We start from the raw sequence: 21,965 nt of genomic DNA, 5'->3' as shown, positions 1-21,965 counted from the left end.
GAAATTCCCTCCCACGTAGAGCTAAATGAGATCCAATTTTAGCGTTTGACGTTTAGCCTCGCCTTTATGGGCTATTTCCCTGCAGCAGTAAAATATTGTAGCTGTAGCGGAGGTCCCTCAAAACGCTATAGCTAGGCTACAGTGCAGCTATTACCCGCTATTTAGAACTTAACATAACACAAAGCAAACAGTACAACTGGTGATATACATACTATGACTTCTTTAAATTATTTGACTCGTAAAATGACTCAAAATTAATATACATTGTATTGGTTTTGCCGAGGATCCGAAGGACCAAGGAAAAGGGGACTACTGGGATCGCCAGTATAGTGTGGACTATTGTTTATTTGGATTCTATCTTACGAAGTAAGAAGCATTAAGGCGGTTGACTACTGTCGTAGTATACATATAATATGGACATTAGTATGTTCACAACAAAGTACAACAGTTCCAGGTATAGAATCATGACGACAAATATCTTCACCCCTCGGCCCTAAGTTCTATCTTCAGTTCTTCACACGCTTGGCTGAATTGCATTCGAATGCACCTGCATGCATGTTGGTGTTAGTTAGAAGTGTGAAATCTGCGTGCACTACATTGGTGCCCCTTAGTGCTATTTTACCTGGATGTGCCTCTCTTCACGGTTGCTGACAGTCCGGTGCTTGAGCTCACCACGGTTTGTTGTGAGTTCATCCAACATCTCCGCGTCAATGCTGCTGCGGCAGCTCCCTAAGTTGGAACCAGCTTCCCCTTCCTGGTGGAAACCTTCAAGCTCTTCGTACTCAGCCGTGTCGAGTTCCCGTAGGTCACTCGGCTCGAAGAACTTTGGTAGCAGGTGCTGCCGGATGGCTATCATGAGGAAGAAAGGCAACGGGAACAAGATCCCTGCTATTGGTATCCACGTTATGCCGAAGCAGATCAGTAGATACACAAATTGGAAGATCGTGAAGGCTGATGTTGTTCTCGAAGGCACTGACTCAACAAAAGATGCATGGGGACCTTCAAGAACCCTGTAATATCACCCATGAGTAAGAGAAAGCTGGACCACTCCCAAAACAAAATGAGTTGAAGATATACAAACAAAATGATGATCGAGATTTGTTACTTACTTGTAGCGTCGGCTTGATGAGATGAAGATAAGTTGTATCCTTTCCCAGAACTGGTTCCCTGGTAGGCTGTCTATGGCCATGTATGCAAAGTAACCCCACAACACCGATGTCGGTATCATCCTGATAACCGGCATAGCTGCAACGCAACCACCAACCATTAATGACTGCAACAGGTTACTTAGCCGCTGCTCGTTCACTCGAACGGGCAAATGGGGCTCGATATGTTTCCGAGGGTCAAATTCTCCGGCTGGCTTCCCATCTTCACCGTTTTCTCGCAGCACTGCCTCCTTCAAGCTCTTCAATTCCATGTCAACGGAACCCGTCTACAGGAAAATAAGATTAGTGACATATATGTGTATATATATATATGTATGTGTGTGTGTACATATAATATATATATATATATATATATATATATATATATATATATATATATATATATATATATATATATTTTGTCCAGAAATATGATGTAGGTGTTGATATGATTGTCACATTTTTTGCAATATAATTTAGATTAAGTAAGATAATAAATTACACAACTTTTAGTGAAAATTCCGGGCCATGTGCCCTTCTGTCTAACAAGAAATATAAAAGCTTGTGCCAAAGAGATCAAGACTTACATTCTGTTCATTGTCCATTTCAACGAAGACCTCATGCAACTTTCCATATATTTCCATCCTGTTAGCACGATTCACCACACTCTCCTTGGCAGTTTGAACCATTTTTTTGCGAAGGAACTAGCCCAAAAGAAACCCGAGGGTAAGGATGAGGGACGCTAAGAAAATACGTTCAAAAGGAAGGAAGACATTCACCAACCTGCCCCCGAAGGACGGCAAGGCTTCTCGTGTGCATGGGGGACTGTGGAAGTACTCCATTTGATGGAGGGATGCCGATTAAACCACAAAGCAGGACCTGTACCGTATATATATCATGTGACAACATGAAACTCAATGAATGTCATATATAATTTAGGCAAAAGAAAATGTGTTCATGATGCCGAGATCTGAAGGGTATTGTGAATTGTCAACCACATAATGCAAGGAATTTAATGGTATTTTGTAAAGCCAACAGAATATAATGGAATTTACCACAATGGCACCAGAGGTGAGTAAACTAATTGTGCTAGCTTAAAAGTACTGGAAAATTAGAAGCTGCAAGATTGAAGATAGTATACCGTCAATCCAAGGACTAGAATGTCATAATGGTAGGCAGATGGTTTCTTCAGATTATACTCCTTTTGCTGAGCTAGCTGTGAAGCTACACTATGATCAAAGAAATAGAGTCCGGCAACCATCAATGCAGGCAGAATTGCCGCAAATATAAAGGCTGGAGGGACGGAGAATAAATCCTGAAAGTGAACATGGGTGAACTAGTTAGAAATGTGTAATGCGGTCACGTAAAGAAATTCACCACAATTTGAACGTTTTGAAGGGTGCCCAGAGTATCTGCATATTTTTCATCTTTTGAAACTCTACTATTGAAAATGTTAATCTAGGATTAGAATTGGAATACATTCAGAACTATGTTCATCCAATAACCGTAGTGGTAAACCATGGTTTCCATGTTCTACTTGTCTAGATTTGACCCCACGTAATGCACCATTTTAGTTTCATTTTACATGCACTAACATGTGGGTACAAATGGGTACCAAAATGTTTGGGCACTAATCGACATAAATACTACTCCCTCCGTCCGGAATTAACTGCCGCTGAAATGAGTATATCAAGTTATCTACACACTGAATTACATCTAGGTATAATCATTTTAGCGACCGTTAATTTCGGATGGAGGTTGTATTAGATTATATAGATCCACATGTATTGATGCGGTGCTACCTTTGCTACGGTCCAATGCTGTAGTGAGCTTGACTCCCAGGGAAGAGGACTGAATAGCCTCCTAGGGACTCCTGAAGGAACTTTGCTTGGTAGTGCGTAGGACAATGCGGTCCACACAATCACCATTAGCGGCACACCATAATCGGCGATGAAGCTTCTCAGCCAGCCTGCAAGTGGCAATTCAATCAGATGGCAGATTGGTTAGTAAGGGACCCGGGCCGTAAAAACCTGCTATTTTTTTATACATATATGCTTGTTTTTCTGTTCAATATTAACTGCTAAAGGAAAAAAAATACAAGGCTACAATTATTTTTATTTTGAGCTGAAAACTACCGCACTATGTACAAGCATGCTCTAGATGTAAATGGGAGAAATATACATCCAGCTTGTTTTGAGCAAATATACTTCCAGCTAGAAGTACTGCATCTAAGAAGAAACTAACTTGACCTCAACTTACCAGACCAACCTAGGCCGATGATCGGCCTAGTACAAAGTCAAGACTGACCTAAACAAGGCTCATAGTGCAAATGTCACTTCAGCACCGAAGTTTAACTCTTGAATTTGATGGCAGTGACTTGGCCAATTTGAACGGATGAAGACATGTAGTTTTTGTAATTATATGTTGTAAAGAGTTGACTTTTCACTAAACTGTTGGCATAACAAAATTGGACAAGCTAAACAATAACGTACACTATACTTAAGATAAATATAGGAAAAGATAAGCAATAGAGAACATGTGACCTACCTAGGCCGTACAGCCATGATCTTGCGCGCCTAGTTCTTAGTGCAGTGTATAGTAAGCCAGTTGAAAAGATAACACCAAGTAGACCATTGAGATACATCCATTGGAACTGGTGTATTGGTGAACCATCGTCAACACCTTTAGGAGGACCGAATTCTCTCACAATTCCCTGCCATACATATGTCTATGTTAAGTGTATGGACGACATAAATGGTTCGGTATAGTGTTTTCTTTAATAAAATAGGAAGAATGTAACAATTCCAAAGAAGGCACAACCAAGCCAATTAAACAACTCTAAACAGACTAAGGTTTAGTGGCCCAACCAGCATCCCAGGAAACCCACAACTTTATGAGGACGATACCAAATCTTAAGTACAGATTACAGGTTCCAACATCAACCAAAACACAAAACAGATGGCCATAACCACCATGACAATGACAACATATGTGGCTGAACCACAAGCATTACAGGGAGGACATTATCCTCCAGCCTTGAGCGAACCCTGCAATCAAAAGCAAGGTTTCATCGCGATCAAAAGAGCTCTAAGTAGGGATGCCCACAACATTGCTCAGCATATGTCATTAGCTAGCAGAGTCGCTTCACCAATTTTTTTTTGAAGCATCCAAAGTGTGCCAAAGGTGATAAACCATTGTGGAAGTTGCATTTTCCAATGCGGGCATGGTGTGGGAGGTACCTTGAAAAGGAACCTATACAAGATGGGCTTCTTAGGCAGGGCTGCCACACATAGATAGCATTCTGAGGCGGGTCCCTGTCACTCCATGGAAAGGTGGTACAAATCCATGACCTTTAAGCATGACAGGTGGAAAAATCTCATGGGATTGCCAGCATAGGCCTGCCTAAAATATCCTTTTGTGTACTAGTGCATGGATGTGGAGGAAGGTCATATCATTAGATGTTTTTCTGTAATCATCGCTTTAATCGTCCAATAGAGGGACGGTTATAAGTTACCTTGATAGATAAGGCTTGGGTAGGTGGACAACCTATATTATCATACCGATATATAGATTTACCTTGATAGCTTCTTGTAGGAAGAGAACAGTGATCAACATCCCAAAAAGTTCTCCTGCAACCCTTGTAAATTTGCTTATAACATTTGAAGCATTGAAAGTCGCTAGAAGAAAGAGCATAATTGCAGTCCATATGCAGACCCTGTCGACAACAAAAGACACAGGGAAGGCTCATCGAAAGATGCAAGACGGACATACTGCCTATATTCTAGTACTCGATTTTTTCCCCACAAAATAGATCTTCTAAGTTTTATCATTGTCAACACCCTTTAAGTTTGACCAAGTGTACAAAAAATAAATAAATATTTTGTTATACCAAATAAATATAGTATGAACTTTGCTTGGGTGTACGTTTAGGGGGGTAATATGCATCCAAATCAAATTCAATACATAATTTAAGTAACACTAAGATTCGTGTAAACATTTAATGGGGTTTACTGAAGCAAAACTCATACATAATTTATGATTGATCTATTGAAACGATTTGATATATTGGATCTTTCTGAAAATAATAATACACTAACACAAGCCAGGCTGAACGTATTATGTTTCTGCTAGAACATACCATCCAGCCCACGCTAAATATAGCGCTTCTCCAATACGTTGCTGCTTCTTGGCAAAGTTGTAGAGATACGTATACATGATAACGGTAGGTTCTGCAACTCCAACTATCATCATTGGCTGTCCTCCGAGTATCGAATGTATGATGCCACATATCGCCGTAGATGCTAATGTTTCGACTGTGCTGAGCATTCCATCTGAAAATTGAACCAAATCAGTTTCCATGTGAAAAACCGCGTAAAATTCAATCTGATGTGTTCCAATGAAGAAGAGATCACAGTAGTACTAGAAATTAAGAGGGTGGAGTGAAGCATTCACTTGTTTCATGGCTTAGTTGCTCTCCGAAGGCGATGACCGGCAGGGCAGATGCAAAGAATATGTACATGGTAGGTGCCAAAATCCTGATGCATTAATAGAAGGGTAATTAAAAGGGGGCTATCCAATGTTCGAGTAATAAGAGAGTGGCTAATTAGCTAGTACTCCGTCCGGTTCTTTTTACTCATCATATAAGATTTTTCTGAAGTCAAAATTTCATAAAGTCTACCTAACTTTATAAAAAAAAATCAACACTCACAATACGTAATGAATATGGTTAGATTCATGATAAATTTAATTTTCGTATTGTATAACTTCAGTACTGTAGATGTTCATATTTTTTCATATAAACTTGGTCAAATTTTACGTAGTTTGACTTCATAGGAATCCTATATGAGGTGTAAAAAGGATTGGAGGGAGTATGAAATATACATAGTAAATTAATTGAAGCTATAGGTTTGTCCTAAACTAAACATGCTCAAGTACGAAAGTAAGTTCTTCTAAAGAATCCAGCTAACGAGTCTAGTTTTGATATTGTGGATGTTGACACATTATTTTTCAGCAAACTTGTTGTTGGCCGTTGCTTTATAATCAAAAGCGGGGAAACACTTTTTCGTCATTTTACATCAAAGTTCAGTCAAGAAAAATCTTATCTTGACTTCATGTTAATACACATCATCATCAAGATTACTATAACCCTTAGATTTTAATTTTAATGGTCAAGATCTGTTAAAAGGTCATGCCGTTTTAAAAAGCACTACGTACCCAAGGGGTCAAACCAACATGTAAAAAAAAGTAGGATGCACGTCACGTAAAGAAAAGAGGTTCTCACCACGTACATACAAAAAGATTAAGCCCATGTGTCTTAGAATAAAAGTCCTAAGAAGCCACGTTACTTTCTAGAAAAAAAATCAAGGCAGAAAAGGCGTTTTCACCACGTACGAGAAAAGACACAACCTCATTAAAGGAGTTCTTACCACGTATGTAAAAATAAAATCTTGCAAAGAAAACGTACGTGCAATAAAAAAATAAACAGACACCGCCGAGATGGAGAAAGAGTCCTCAACACCCACGTTAGTTCTCAGAAAAAAATATGCGTTCTCCTTGCGAAACAAATACACGTACAAATAAAAAAGATCACACATCCTGATTCCCTTAAAAATAAAAATCACTTGCAGTCCTCATAGACAAAGAAAAAAGACGTAAAGTAAGGTGTCGTCAAAACTTGGCTAAAAAAACTGACCCTATGTCTGATTGGAAAATAATATTACATCCCACCGTACGAAAAGAAGACCTAGGCATGATAAACAAAATTGGGCACAAACATACAAAAATTTCTCCCTAATAGCTCTATGATAAACCACCACTACCAATGCGTAATATTCAGATATGTGAAATCGCCTAATTTTAATACAAGTAGGAAACAAAAATAAATTGCCATGCATAAAAAATGTGAATATAAACCTGTTAATAAATATCAAATGAAGGAATATCATTGTTTTTTGTGTTAGGCGTTAGCAAGACAAACTATTGATTATTTTAAGTAGGATTATTCCACAATTGCATAGATTAAAGTTTCAAAATTTAGGGGTAAACTACTTTTCAAGTATTACAGGATACTACTCCCTCCGTTCCAAAATAGATGACCCAACTTTGTCCTAACTTTAGTACAAAGTTAGTACAAAGTTGGGTCATCTATTTTGGAATGGAGGGAGTACTATCTAATTTGATTCTAGACAGATACATTCTCAACTAAGTATTAGGTTTTATTGAAAGCTAAGTAGGATCACTGCCTAATGCACTACCGAGAAATATAGATTATGTTACTGATATGATTAGCATTGTAGTTGGGGTACTCATAATACGTCAAGACTGCGACGAGGTAATACAACCTGAAATTGGAATCGGAAACTAAACATAACACATATCCACCTAATCAACAGTCACTAGAATTATCTTTAAAAAGATCCTCTTATAATTATTATTTTTACGCAAATATTTGATATAGACGTCAGCTTTTTAATATGTCACTGAGTGGAACACATTTCCACCTAAACATTAGTCCTTACAATTATCTTTCAAAACACCATATATACCTCCTCTAATGATTTTATATATGCAAATAATCCATACGCACATCACATTCGAAAATGAAAGTAACCATGCAACATATATACCTCTCATGCTTCGAATTTTGATGAGTTGTATGTGTCTATAGTGTATCTTTCTCCAACTTTGTTGAGTTGTGTTATATATATGCTACAATATGGATCAAATATGCCGCGATGTTTATCTTGCCATATAGATCATATTAATTCGTACTTTATCGATCCCTTAGTAGGTGGCTTAGAATTCACCAAGAAATGTTTCTTGCTAATATGACATGAAGGCTTCATACAGACCAATGATGATAGTTTGTGAAATATAAATGAGAAAACAGATGCACTCTTCCCTATAGGGAAGCTTATAATACATGTGATTATTTTGTGTTGTCATTATTTGATAACCTAGCATCTATCAAGTTGTACGATATGCAAAACTTAATCACTTGGATTTTACAAATAAATATAATATTATTAAGTATTATGTACCCCTACAATAGCTAGGCCGTGCAGCTAGATGACTAGTATAATTAATTTAGAACCGCCAGAGTACATGGTAATTAGAGGAGGCAATTAAACTGACCTGAAGCCGGTACGCAGCCCTGCAAGCCAGTCGTCCTTGTACCAAGCCGCCCTTTGACATCCTGCACGACTCCTTTGAAGGGCGACGCAAGCAGATCCATGGTTACGCGGCCTGGAAAGCTCTGTTATTGTTTTTTTTCTTCTGAAAAGAAAAGTTCTGTTTTTGTTGTTGCCCCAAAAGGCAGTGTCCGAAATTAACCATTAATTCAGTCCAGAAGCTCCAAAATACAAGACTAGCGTGACAAGCCTAAGCCAAGGAACAGGGTGCTTGCATCTTATTTTTTTAATCCGAAGAAGAACAAGAAGCAATTGACTGGCTCTTGGATTCTTTTAAGCGGCCATGGAATGGGAAGCAGGAAGCAAAGCCGAAGAAGAATTTGGACACACGATCTATCTACCCCGTGCTAGAGACGACACATATCGGCCAGGCAAAACGTTGCCATTAAAGTCAGAAATGAAGAGCTGGTATAAGAAAGGAGATTTAAATGGAGCCATGCAGGCGAGCCAGGGAGAAGGGGGGCAGAGAGAAGGGGCGCGTACCGGTCTGGCCACGGCGGCGGCGCCGGTAAGGAAGGTTGCTCGCTATCCTCCCGGAAATGGCTACGCGCGGCGGGGAAGAAGAGGCAGCTAGCTCGCGCCGGCCGGCTCCGCCGGAAGCTGCCGCTTACTTATACAGGCGAGGCGAGACGAATGAGAGCGGTGGACCCCGCTGCAGTGCAGACGGTAGGCTGCGCTGCTGATAGAATACGCGTCTGATAAGCGAGATCACGCTCTACGAGGAGAGGAGAAAGAGCAGTGCTGCGTCCGTGTCCGTGGTTCGTACTATGGCTGGTGGTCAGACAGACTGGAGCGCACGATTGGGCCACATATGGCTCTGGGTAGTTGGTGGAGTCAGATCTGGACTCTGTACGGCTCCACCCGGATCTCTCTCTCTCTCTCTGCACTGGTGTACACCGACGGTGTGAGCTTCAAAATGTTTTGTGTTTCTTTTACATGGAAAAAGAAAAGAAAATCATGATGCATGCGGGCACAAAAGAAAATCACGGCTGTCTACCTGGACAGCATCAATGATTTGTTGCTCTCTCCCTTCTATCTATCGCGTTCATGTGCATGCATGCTGGGCAGTCGTTGGCCAAATCTATCATGTCAGCGCCAGCATGCAACACGACTCACTGTTGCAGCCTAGCTTTGTTTACTTGAGCTTGCATGTAGTAGTACCAATAATCTGCTTATCTGCGGACAGACTTGAGCTTTGTACTTATCTGCTCTAAGATTCCCCGAAAACCATGCAAGCATCGCCGCTCAAGTCCAGGTCGTCGTACAGAAAACCCTCCCCGAGACGCCAGGTTACGACAGAATAAACAAGTACTACTCCACTAACAACGATTGATGCACCTCCATCGGCTCCATCTCTGACTAGTTCTCCGACGGTTTCATGCGCCAGAGGCGGAAGAAGGGAGAGGGTAGGAAAAAAAGAGCGGTAATTGGACGGAGAGCCGCGGGGGGCGGAAGAAGAGACTCGGCGGAAATAATGCCTGATGCTCCAAAAGCAATGACTCCACCTTCTTTTGGGTGGGCCAAGGGACGGAGAGCGATGATTCGCGTGTCCGGACTTCCGCAAAGCCATCACATTTATCTTTGATCTGCGGAAGAAAACATGCCAGAACCGCGTCACAGATCAATACAGGACCACATGGATGACTTCCGTCGTCCGAACAGCACAGCCCGGAGCTATGCGGGAGGTTCACGGTCGACGTTGGAGATGCCCTAACAGTGTTACTAGTACGAGCTAGCTTTGTTGACTTGAGCTTGCATGTACTAGTACTGTACTTATATGCGGACGGACTTGAGCTCTGCACTTATCTGGTCTAAGATTCTCCCAGCACTTATCTGGTCTAAGATTCTCCCAAAACAATGCATGCATCGCGGCTCAAGTCTTCTCCCAAAACAATGCATGCAGCGCGGCTCAAGTCCCGTTCGTAGAGGAAACCCTCTCCGAGACGCTAAGCTATGACAGAATAAACAAGTACTACTCAACTATTTGTTAAATCTCAGTTGACTGAGACTTGGTTATGTCTCAGTTGATACTATATTCGTGATATATTGCATCAAGATCCGTACTAATTTTTCTTTTCGATTATTAATTTTTTTTACATGTTATATCACTTGACTGAGACTTGGTTAAATTTTAGTCGACTGAGATCTAGCTACACCCACTTCACTAACAACCATTGATACGCCGGGTACAGGTGTAGTACGCCGGTCGAGAAAAACAGCGTACTAGTACATTCATCTCCGGAAAAATAAAATAAAACGCAGCTCGACCTAAGTGGTGACGCTAAGAGAATCGCACGGCGAGGTCGACAGCTCATGCCGTCCTTGTGGAGAAAACCAAACTGTTCATGTCGTACGAGCTTACATGCAACGTGGTCAAACTAGAGCCTGCAGCCACTGGGTATTCGTGCTTTGTCATCATTATTCCAACGTGCCTGATCGATATGCATTCATATTTATACTCTTAGACACGAACAAACCGCTAGCTATTTCGAATATACAAAAAGGAAATCATTTTATGCCGGTTCTTTTCATTAAATAAAATGATAAATTATGTATTTTATTAAATGATCATTGTTAAGAAAATCCAGTTATTTGTATAATAAGTAGGGTGAGATGCACATATTTCTCCAATTGGTACTTGAATGGACTATTTGCGGATGAGATCTTCAATGGTTACACATGTATTTATAATATTCCAATTGTGTTCTTGTTGGGCTACTTTAGATTTGTGAGCGTAATTATAATTACACATAATCATAATTACACATATACATGTATAAATATTATTGAAGACATTTTTCTTTGTCCCTTGGCGCTGGACCTCATAGAGCATTCTTTGTCTGAGGTAAAGAGCCAATATGTGACATATGAGGAGTGGTACAAAATAGTATTTGTTTGTGTCCGAAATTTATAATGTATCTATCTAACATCAAATCAAATGATAGATTATCTTATAAAATACTTAATTATAATTTACCCTTAAAATTTGAAAAGTGTAATGAATCTTGTTGATGTCGTGTTTGGAATACTTGACGATCTGCTTTTCCAACCCCTGTCACAAAAAGAATGATATTCCAACCACCATACAAAAATCATTGATATTCGTTGAATTATTTTCCTTATGGTTTTAAGTTCATTGGTATTTTCATGTGTGATAATTTATTCATATTTTATTTCTTGCCTCATAATTTGGTGATTTCATACATTTAATTAATAACCTTGGCGATGATGATGCGTAGGAGTCAATAGGGAGATACTTATGTATGTCTGTCTTAACTGGGTCTTGTTTTTTGTCAGTGTGGATCAAACGATAGAGTATCTCATATAATACTGAAATATATTTTACCCTCTAAAAATTTAAAACTTAGTAGATCTCATTGATGTCCCTGTTTGAAATACTTGATGATCTCCTTTTCCAACCCCTATACAAAAAGAGTGATATTCCTATAACCACAAAAAATCCAATGACATTCGTATTAATTTCTTAACAGGTTTAGGTTCATAGATATTTTTTGATTTATGACAATTTATTCATATTTAGTTTCTTGTGTTACAATTAGGTGATTTCATATATTAAACTTACAAACTCGGTGATGATGATATATAGTAGTCAATAGGAAGAGACTTATGTATGTGTGTCTCATCTATTTTTTTAATTAACTGGGTCTTCTTTTGGTACGTGAGGACTGAGAAAAAAAATCTATCATACATAGGCTTTCTTTTTAACGTGCGGCATCTGGACTCCGTATGTATTTTTCTTCAAGTGGACATGCACGTGGTTTCTGTGTGGTTGGAAACTGGGGTGTACTCTCAATTTTTAGCGTGGGGAAAACACACATGTTTTGTACGTTTCTTTCTTTTTTTTCTTTTTCTCAAAAAGGTGAAGACACATGCTTTATTGGAACTTAGACGTAGGTGAAGATGGCTCTCCTTCTTTATAGCATGGGGACTCCTTTTTTTATCTGATTGACGTTTTTTTTAATAAGGCAGGGTCTACTCTTTTTTACGTATAGGTTTTGATCTTTACGCACGCATTGTTTTTTATTAGGCAGGCCTCATAATAGATCTTTGCCACCAAATTTTAAATCTAATGACTATAATCTGGATGATGTGGATTAACGTGGAGTCTCGAAAGGTGCCTCCAATCAGTAAATATGAGATACTACTCCTCAAACTGTTGTAAACGAGAAGCCGTGTTCGCAAATTGAAGAAAAATCACGAATACAACAAGTGTTCACTAATTTAGAAAAAACGTCTACAAATGTTTAAAAAATATTCATGCGTTCGTTTGATGTTCATGGACTCGTAATACCATTCCCAGATTTATAATTGATTCAAGGATTTTTTATAAATTTGTCAGCTAAAAAATACCAAAACATAAAATAAAGTACCAATGAAGAGGGTAAAAAATAAACATAGATAGAAAATTAAAAGGAAAAAAGAAAAGGCCGGATGAAAACAAAGAGAACCAGCAAAGAAAGCAATACAAAAGCAAGATACACTGTAAATAAAAACCTATGGAGCCATGTGCATTAGTTTTGGTTCGTTGGACCAGCGTTGTCCTAGTTGGGCTGGCCCACTAGATTACCCCTCTTCGATTTTATACGGAATAGTCTATATCCTTCTATATGAGTGAAGAATAGGAGATTTTGTGCGTCCGAAACCCTCCTCCAATATCACTCGAAAAACAATACAATTGTGCGGAAGGACATTTCCCCCTTCGACACTAGCGACACCCAGTTTGTGCAACCACCGCCTACCATTGCTCCTGGGCCACTAAGATCTCCGATAGGACCCCTCCCCCCTGCGCACCCATCCTCTCATTAGTTGATAGCCAAATATGGTAAGGAGACTCACCAAGGTCCTCCATGGAGGCACCACCTCATAGCACCCCTAGTACTGTCTACTAGCTCGGCCTACTCCGCCACCGTGAGCTTGACCTCCAGTTACCCTAATTCACATAAGTAGCATGGAGGTGGAGATGCTACCAGAGAATGCGGCGGCCGAGGCAGGGAAGCTCAAGGAGCCCCAACACGAGAAGATGTTGGTAGGATATTATGAAGAGGAGGAGGAGGAGGTGGAACAACCCATCCCTTTCTGCTCCATCGACATGGACTATGACAAGGAGTATCGGTGGAGGCACAAGCGGAGCAGCTCACCGACGAGGAGCATACTGGGTTATACGGTACGCTACTTAGTGAAAACTGAAAATATCTCGAGGGAGAGGTGCGTGTTGAGGGCAAGTGTTAAGCTACTCTTATGCAAAATAAAAATAAAATCAATCCATACCACCCAAGATCATGATGTTGGTAGAACACCACGGGATTACGGCTCGGCGCACCAACCCATGGTGGAGGTAGAGGTTTTGATGCTTAGCAATGTAGCTATAGTCATATGTCTCCTCCTCTGATCGTTGTCATACAACCCAGCCTCTTGATCGCGATCAATCCTTTTCGTATTCATCTTAGCATCATAATGCAATGCCTCCAAGGTGTGTCCAAAAGGGGACCGAAATGACTCAACAACGAACTTCTAGATTCCCCGTCACAATACTTGGAAATGATGGCGACGGTTGTAGTGTTTCTCCAAACCCTGGAGCAAATCTTGGAAACTGGTTATCTCATGCACGACCTAATCTGGTGCACTCCACCCCTTTTATAGTTTCCCCTATGTATGTTGAACTCTTGAGCCCACAAGGACTCCAATTATCGTAATCCATTAGACCTTATCCAAGTGAGTTATGTATCCTTGAGTATGTGACCCAAGGATTTATGGTTATTTTGACATGAGGAGTGATCCGCGTAACTATTACTTGACATATATGCTAAATATATCTTTACATGTGCCAATGAATTGCTAGTCTATCGTTGAGTTCACCAACTCATTCAAGCCAACTCAACTGACCCAATAGTTGTTAGTGTCCTCTAGCAAGGCACGCAAATTCTGAAGCGTTCAATCCACTTGAGTCACGATATACATTGACAAAGCCAATGGAAAGAACTTGTCATCCTTGTTCGGTGGCTTCAAGCTCTCTTCTGGACCGGTGAATCAACTCAATAATGAGGTTAACCCTTGACCTAAGTTTCATGGACATGCTTTCCTTGACCTGATCGCTTTGTTGGACTGAGAGATATCTCTTCAAGTTGGAAGGGAGAGATCCTTTCTTGACCGACCATGCCTTGTAGCAAGTTCTCTTGACATTCCTGAAAAATGCCTTTATGACTACCGTTTTGCAACCTCCCAGCAAGTCGATCCACACCCCAAGGATCATGCGACAACCTCGAGTCTAAGGACATGACACAGACGCTGAACCTGAGACTAACAAATGAAAGAATCTAAGGACAAATAATATTCAAGAGTCATTCTTTAGATCCCAATTTTGTGGAAATGGAGTGGCTCGCCAAGAAACTGTGCGTCATCAAAGAGTCGCAGGAGTACCACTTCAACCGCCAGTTTTGCGAGCACGTTGTGGCCAAGGCCCTATAGACACCACCAATGACTATCTTTGGCATAAGATCTAGGTGAACATCTCCGGAGTAGCATGCAGCGACGGGAACGGTTGAGTTCCCTGTGACGGCAAGGACGGACAACAACCTCCTCACTATCTATTTGGACATCGGTGGAGAGGACTAGGAGAGCGGTCGAGAAGCTAAGCTTCTTTATTCATAGTAAACTTCTAGCTAAACTTCTAGCTTCTAAATTTAGTTTAATATTGGTACATTTTTTTGATCTAGTTGTGATTAGCTGAAATTAGGTATGAAAAACTTAATATTCAGTTGTGTGGTTTAATGAGCATTTCATTTTAAATAAGTTGGGAGCTTGTATTATTGCAACTAGATGTTAAAGTAACTATTTGTTTGTGTTAATTTTGTTTCAAATTGTGAGAAAATCATCTGGATGCACAATGCGGGATGGATCTGGTTTGAAATTGTGTGTTCTTGGGTTCTATTGTTGTGTGTTCAGTATAAACCATTCTCCCATTACACTGGAATTTTTGGGAGCAAGTATTTGGGCATCCTTGTGTCGATGTACAAAAAGATGGGTGCGTTTTTGTATCCCTATACCTGTGCACGGGCAGTCGGAGCCGCGCCTACGGTCACGCCAAGTAGAACAGGGGAGGTGAGCCAAGGTAAGACCAAAGCTCAAGATAATCAGAGCAAAGCTAAGGCCAAGACCACAAAGAGTAGAGGGACGAAGCTGGTTCCCCTGGCAAGTCCCTTGTCGGGGCAGCCTCAGCAGCCGCGGCAAGATCCTTGCTGGGACAGCTCGCCCCACACCAACAGAGCGAGCCACCCTTGAGCCCATGGTCCCCAACGCCATCATCCACGTGGGGCCAGGGCTCGGGAAGGCACCTCTGTGGTGGCATGCAGATCTTTGTGAAGACATATTCAAGATCAGATGAGGATTATAAGATGACAACCCTCGGCAAGATCCTTACCGAGGAAAGCCACCAGACCCCGGGCAAGGTCCTTGCCGGGGACGACAGCGCGCCACGGCAAGACCCTTGCCGGGCTACCCGGCAAGGCCCTCTCCAAGGACGCCAGTAGGGCCACCGCCAGGCCCACGCCAACCAAGCTTCCACCGCCGTTCACATGCAGCTGCCAGCCCAACCAGCTGGGCGGGCACCTGCGTGGCAACACGCAGCTCCCAGGCCAACTCATCGAGCGCCTGCGTGGTGGCATGCGGATCTTCGTGAAGGCTCCACCACCGCACCACCTCAGCTGCTTGCCTGCCTACATGGCGCCGCACGCCTCCCTGGCCAGGACGCGTGTCAAAGCGAGGAGGAGCGGCGACGACGGGACAGGCCTCGCCCCGTCCCCGATAAAGCAGAGGGACACCTAAGCTACGCATTAAATGCGTCTTGTCCTGTAATACGAGCGATAAGCTCAGGGCACTGTACGCCTTTCCACCTCCTATGTGCCACCATGGGAGCCCCTTTCGACTATAAAAGGTGGCCCATGGCATACTGGAGGAGGATTCGGCTCTTTCGAACCACGCACTGACCACAGCTAGTTCGAGAGCTCAAGAACTCTCTGAAATACACCCACCAAAGCAGGACTAGGGTTTTACGCATCCTCGCGGCCCGAACCTGGGTAAACGATCCTTGTGCTGGCTACTAACCCTGCTCTTCTCGCAACCCCGCGCCCCGGCAACCATAGTAGGGATTCTTGTGATCCCATAGGTGTCGTTCCACACCGACATCTTTGGCGCCCCAGGCAGGGGCGTGCGCATTTGTGAGAATCTGGCCTAGTAGCTAGCCTAGCATTTCTTCATCGCCCTGGCTCCTGAGAAGAAGGCGGCCGGAAGAACGACGCCGGCGCGGCGACAGAAAAGCTAAGCCATTCAGAGCTTTGAGTTATTTCCTTCTTTCTATAAGGTTATCGTCCTCGGAGATTTTGCCTATGTGTGAGAAACCTGCACGCATGGGGGCCCTCCCGCGATTGGCAACGCCCTTGTGCTGTTTCGAGTCCGCTCAACAGCTCAAGCGGCAGCGTCGAGAGTGGCGGGGTAGCCTTCCGCGCCTGGCAACGCTCCCGATTCTGACTCGAGTCAAGCTCGACAGTTCGGGCGGCCGCGATAAGGGCGGAAAGGTGGTTTGCCCGGCAGCAAGCATACCTGACAGGCCAATGGGGATCCGTCCCCAAGACGCCGCCCTGGGTTTACGCGCCGGCGAACCTACCCAATTAACGTAGGGTGAACACACACAGAAAAATCGAACAGGAAAATAACATGCATAATACTGAAAGTGCTGCAAAGTTATATTACATCGAATTGTTGCTACGGTTCTAACTAGAGATAGCGATTGTCTTGGTTGTGAACGTGCAGCGGCGATAAAGAACGGGGTGCCTAATCCCGGCGCTGGCCCTCCACCCTCTGAATTTCGCCGACTCGGCTGATGATGGGCTTGATACGCTCCCTGAGCGGCGCGAGGTCAGTACCCTCCGGCAAGCTCTCCAGCGCGGCGTCGAAGTCGAGGTCGGGGTACCAGTGCGCCACCTTGGTGAGAACCTTGGTCATGGCACCCTGGCAAAGCCTCCGGGACTCGTCGGCCAGTGAGGCCGCCCGGTTGGCGTGGAGCCGCTCCAGAGCGCCGACGACCTTCTCAAAGAACATGGTCACGCTGCAATTGGCGCTCACGCTCCGCTCTGGGACATACCTCACGTCCGGCATCCCCATGATGGCCAGCTGCGCGGCGGCTTGGTTGGCGACGGTGGCGAGGTGATCGAGCCAACGGTTCTCGCCCTCCACGTGATCCGCAAAGTTGAGGCCCTCGTTCTTCCGCAACTGCTTTTCGGCCTCCAGCTCCTTGGCCAGGGTCCCCTCTCGGGTTTTGGCCTCCGACAGCACCTTCTCGAGACCCTCCTGCTTCAGCTTGTGGTCTTTGATGGAGTTGTTGGCCTCGGAGAGCTCCCCAGCCTTGCTGACGACCGCACCCTACGCTTCTGCCAGGGCACTGTTAAGCGTGTCCTTCTCCTGGGACAGCTTCAGGGCCTGCTCCTTGAGTCCGTCGCGCTCCGCCTCCAACTCCTCCACCTTGCCGGCGTTAACCTGGGCCTGGGCATTGAGTGCCTCTTTGTGCCTCTGCTCCAGCTCACTGGTCCGCTGCAAGACAAGCTTCTCCACCTCTGCATCCTTGCCGCGAAGCATGGCGGCAAGCTTCTCCTCGCGTGCAGCGAGGTCCTCCTCCTGGGAGTTCAGCGCGACCTCGTGCTGGCTCCGAGCGGCTTCGGCGGCCGCGGCCAAGTTCCTCGCCGTCTCTTGAGCTTTCTCGACGTCGGCGAGCTTCATGGTGAGCTCCACGTCGCGCTTGGCCAGCTCGCCCTGGGCAGCCTTGAGCTCCTTGTGGGCCTCGCGGAACCAGTCCTGCGTCTCGGCAACGCGCTTCTGGAGGTCTGCCTCCGCCTTCTCCACCACCGCCGTCCTGGACTTAGCCTTGTCCAGGCGGGCGCGGTGGAGCACTTGGAGCTTCCGGAAGCTGGCGCCCATGGCGTGGAGGAGCCGCTCTTCCTGCGAACCGTCGCCACCAACGATCGGCTCGTCGACGACTTCAAGCCTGGCAGTGGCAAGCACTTCGTCGTCGAACACCTCTCCCTCGACGGGTGTCCTGGTGCTCGACGCGCCTGGAAGGTGGACGAACAAGTCGTCGCTCACCCTCAGGTACTTGCCGGAGCCGGAAGCAGTAGAAGAGGAAGGCTGGTCATCAGCCACCTCCTCCTCCTCCTCGGCAGCGGACTCGTCGGCCTCTACGGCAGGCTCCTTGCCGGTCTCCTCAGCAGTAGCCTTGCCGGCCTCCCCGGCAGGCCCCTTGGTGGCGTCCTCGGCAGCGCCCTTGGCGGCCTCCTCGGCGGCGATCTTCTCGACGTTCGCCTCGGCGGCCTAGGCGACGTCCTCGATGAGGCGTCCACGTCCTCTGGGTTCACCGAGGAGGAATCTGGACACCGAAGAAGGGGATGAGGCAAGGCCAGGACCAAGAGCCGGAAAGAAAAAGAAGCAGGGACGAACGACAAACGACTTACCTGTGCCAGTACCCGGCTGGGAAACGGAAGTCCCCTCCTGCCAACATTTGGCATCGAGGCACAGCCGCCGGCGCCCAAGTTCTCCTCCTCCTCCTCCATGTGCGTGGGCTCGGTGCCTGGCGCCCTTGCTGGGGACGCCCCTCGGGGCGGCATGGTCGATGGGGGCGGCGTGTTGGGAGTAGCCCTCTGTGGCTCCTCTTGCTGCTGCTCTCCTCCTGCATACCTGGCAAGGTTAGCACCAAAGTGTCGTGCCCCTGACACATGTCGACGGGGGAAGAGTGATGAACTTACGCTGGGGGCTATGACAGGGGCTGCTGTCTGGGCTACTCAACACCACCAGTGGCGCCCTCGAATTACCAACTGGGGGCTGGCCACCCGCCGAGACCTTGGCCCTCTTCACTCTCTAGGTCAGCGTCTCCACGTCCCTGGAAAGACGAAGACAAGTCAAGACGAGCAACACAGATTGAGGAGGCAGAGATAACGAAAAGGAACCAGATACTTAATCGTCGTCCACCTCCTTCTCTGCTGTTTTCCTCTTCCTCCTCGGACTGAGGGATCCATAATCGAATGTAACCTCCGTATCAACATCCGCCGGAGGAGGAGAAGGAGGTGGTGTCTGGACATGCGTGGACGAAGAAGGGGCAGCTGTCTTCTTCTTCACCGTGACCTTCGCCGGCTTCTTTGCCGCTGCGGCCCTCGTGTGGCGCCCGGACCCCTCCAAGGTCAGCTGTGGCCGCGCAGCCCTGCCGGGCCGGACTGGCTTGCCGGAAGTGGCCCGCCGCAGGACTCGCCCTCTCCCCATAGTCGGCATCGGGCCTGCGGTCTCGGCCTCCTCCGACGACGACTCACCGGTCACATCTTCAACCAGAGGAGCCTCGGTGCCGGCGCTGCTGGCTCCCCCGGCGGCCGCCGCCCACTAGGCAAGCTCCTCCTCCTCCGCGGCCGTCGCGGCCTTGTCCTCCACACCGCTGGTGCTGCCGGCCTCCTTGGCAAGCTGTGCCTCCCTCGCCCTGGTGGCGATGTAGTCCAGCTCCGCCTGGGTGGTGTCCTGGACAAGCTGCCGCTCGGCGTCGGTGTTGACGTACCCCTCGTGCAGAGTGTCAAAAAACTGCTGCACCTCGGCGTCCTCCGGCTCCTTCCAGCTCAGGTCAGGGCCATGCGCGTTGCAGTCCGGCATCATGGCAATGATATCGGACCGGCGCGAGTTATTGCACAACCGGACCACCCCCGTCGGCAGCTTGAACAGAGGCCCCTTGAGGACCTTGCCGGCCTTCGCGGCGGCCCTCGCGACATTGCCGGTCCGCTCGAGCTCGCCGTCGCAGCCCACGTCAAGCTGGAAGAGCCGCTGCAGATATGGGCGTGCCCCATTACTGTGAAATTGTGGTCGAGGCCGGGACGAAGCCGCATGATGTCGGCGGGGTTCGTGAAGAGCCAGGCTGGCCTCCCCTTGTTATGCAGTGGAGCGATCCGGCGGCGGATGAAGTCCGCCCTGATCATCTCAAGGGTGAGGCCGGCCTCGGTGAGCCAGAGGATCCTGGTGGTGGCGACTGTGAGCTTCTCGTCTTCAGCATCGACGTCGCTCCAATCGCTTCTGCGGACCGGCGGCGCCCGGCGAACTTCGCAGAACGCCGGCGGGTCCTTCTCCGCGATCCAGCACCACCGGCCCCGCCATTCTTCCCAGCTCTCCTTCATGGCGCCCTCCGGATACGCTCCCTTGGATCTTGAGACCCAGGCGATGCAACCGGAGATGGCGCCCCCTGGTTGGATCCGAGGGGAGAAGTAATGGCGGAAGAGCGCCGTGTTGGGGTGCACCCCGGCGAAGCCCTCACAGAGATGCGCGAAAAGGGCCATGCACGCCACCGTATTCGGAGTAAAATTCAGGAGGAGGAAGCCAAAGGTATGCATGACATCGCTGAAGAAATCGGAGAAGGGAGGACAGAGCCCGCAGGAAAAATAATCGACAAAGAAGGGGTACCGATTTGGGGCAGCCTCGGCGCAGTCAGCGGGGATGACACGCGTGGCTGGATGCCCCGAATTCCCCCCCCCCCCGGCTTCACTCCCCACAGGGGCCTGAAGGAGTCTCGAAGTTCGAACACGTCAACTATCGAAGGGAAGAAGGCGGACTGCATCCGCTGCACGGCCAGCGCACTCTCCGGCGGCTCCGCGGCTCCGGCGTCCTTGGTCACTTCCTTGCCCTTGGTCGATTTTGGCGCCATGGTGGCTGGGGGAGGAGGGCGGCGGAAGCGCAACAGCGGCGAGTAGGAACGAAGCTTGGAGAAGAGGAAGGCAGGCGGAGGTTTCCGCGATTGGGGTTGCGCAAAGGGTAAAAGAAACAGTGCGCCCGCGGTTATCCCTTTTTATGGGGAAGCCGCGGGTCGCGCTGCCCATTTATGCAGGAACCGCCCGACGCATGCCGCCCACGTCACGCACACCCCTCCACGCCGCGCCGCGCGCGAAAAGTTTTACCGTGATAAAAACCGCCCCGCCTGCCCGCGCACCGTTTTTTGGCCTGGCCCAACAACGTGTCGCGCTTATGTGTGGCCCAGGCCCGGGGCTCCTGTCGGTTTACAAAAAGAGGGGTGCATTTTTGTACCCCTATACCTGTGCACGGGTAGTCGGAGCCGCGCCTACGGTCATGCCAAGCAGAACAGGGGAGGTGAGCCAAGGTAAGACCGAAGCTCAAGATAATCAGAGCAAAGCCAAGGCCAAGACCACAAAGAGCAGAGGGACGTCTTGCCGGGGCAGCCTCAGCGGCCCCGGCAAGATCCTTGCCGGGACAGCTCGCCCCACACCAACAGAGCGAGCCACCCTTGAGCCCACGGTCCCCAACGCCATCATCCACGTGGGGCCAGGGCTCGGGAAGGCACCTCTGTGGTGGCATGCAGATCTTTGTGAAGACATATTCAAGATCAGATGAGGATTAGAAGACGACAACCCTCGGGAAGATCCTTTGCGAGGAAAGCCACCAGACCCCCGGCAAGGTCCTTGCCGGGGACGACAGCGCGCGATGGCAAGACCCTTGCCGGGCTACCCGGCAAGGCCCTCTCCAAGGACGCCATCAGGGCCACCGCCAGGCCCACGCCAGCGAAGCTTCCACCGCCGTTCACATGCAG

General features: G+C 46.7%; 1 pseudogene; it reads right to left on the bottom strand.

Annotated features, from left to right (window-relative positions):
• Nucleotides 1–312: 312 nt before the first annotated feature.
• Nucleotides 313–8,379, bottom strand: LOC123166715 (boron transporter 4-like; annotated as a pseudogene).
• Nucleotides 8,380–21,965: the final 13,586 nt, after the last annotated feature.

This window comes from Triticum aestivum, chromosome 7D, assembly GCF_018294505.1.
Source record: "Triticum aestivum cultivar Chinese Spring chromosome 7D, IWGSC CS RefSeq v2.1, whole genome shotgun sequence".
Taxonomy (NCBI): domain Eukaryota; kingdom Viridiplantae; phylum Streptophyta; class Magnoliopsida; order Poales; family Poaceae; genus Triticum; species Triticum aestivum.
The sequence above is the reverse complement of the archived record's forward strand: the minus strand, read 5'-3'. Positions and strand labels throughout refer to the sequence as shown.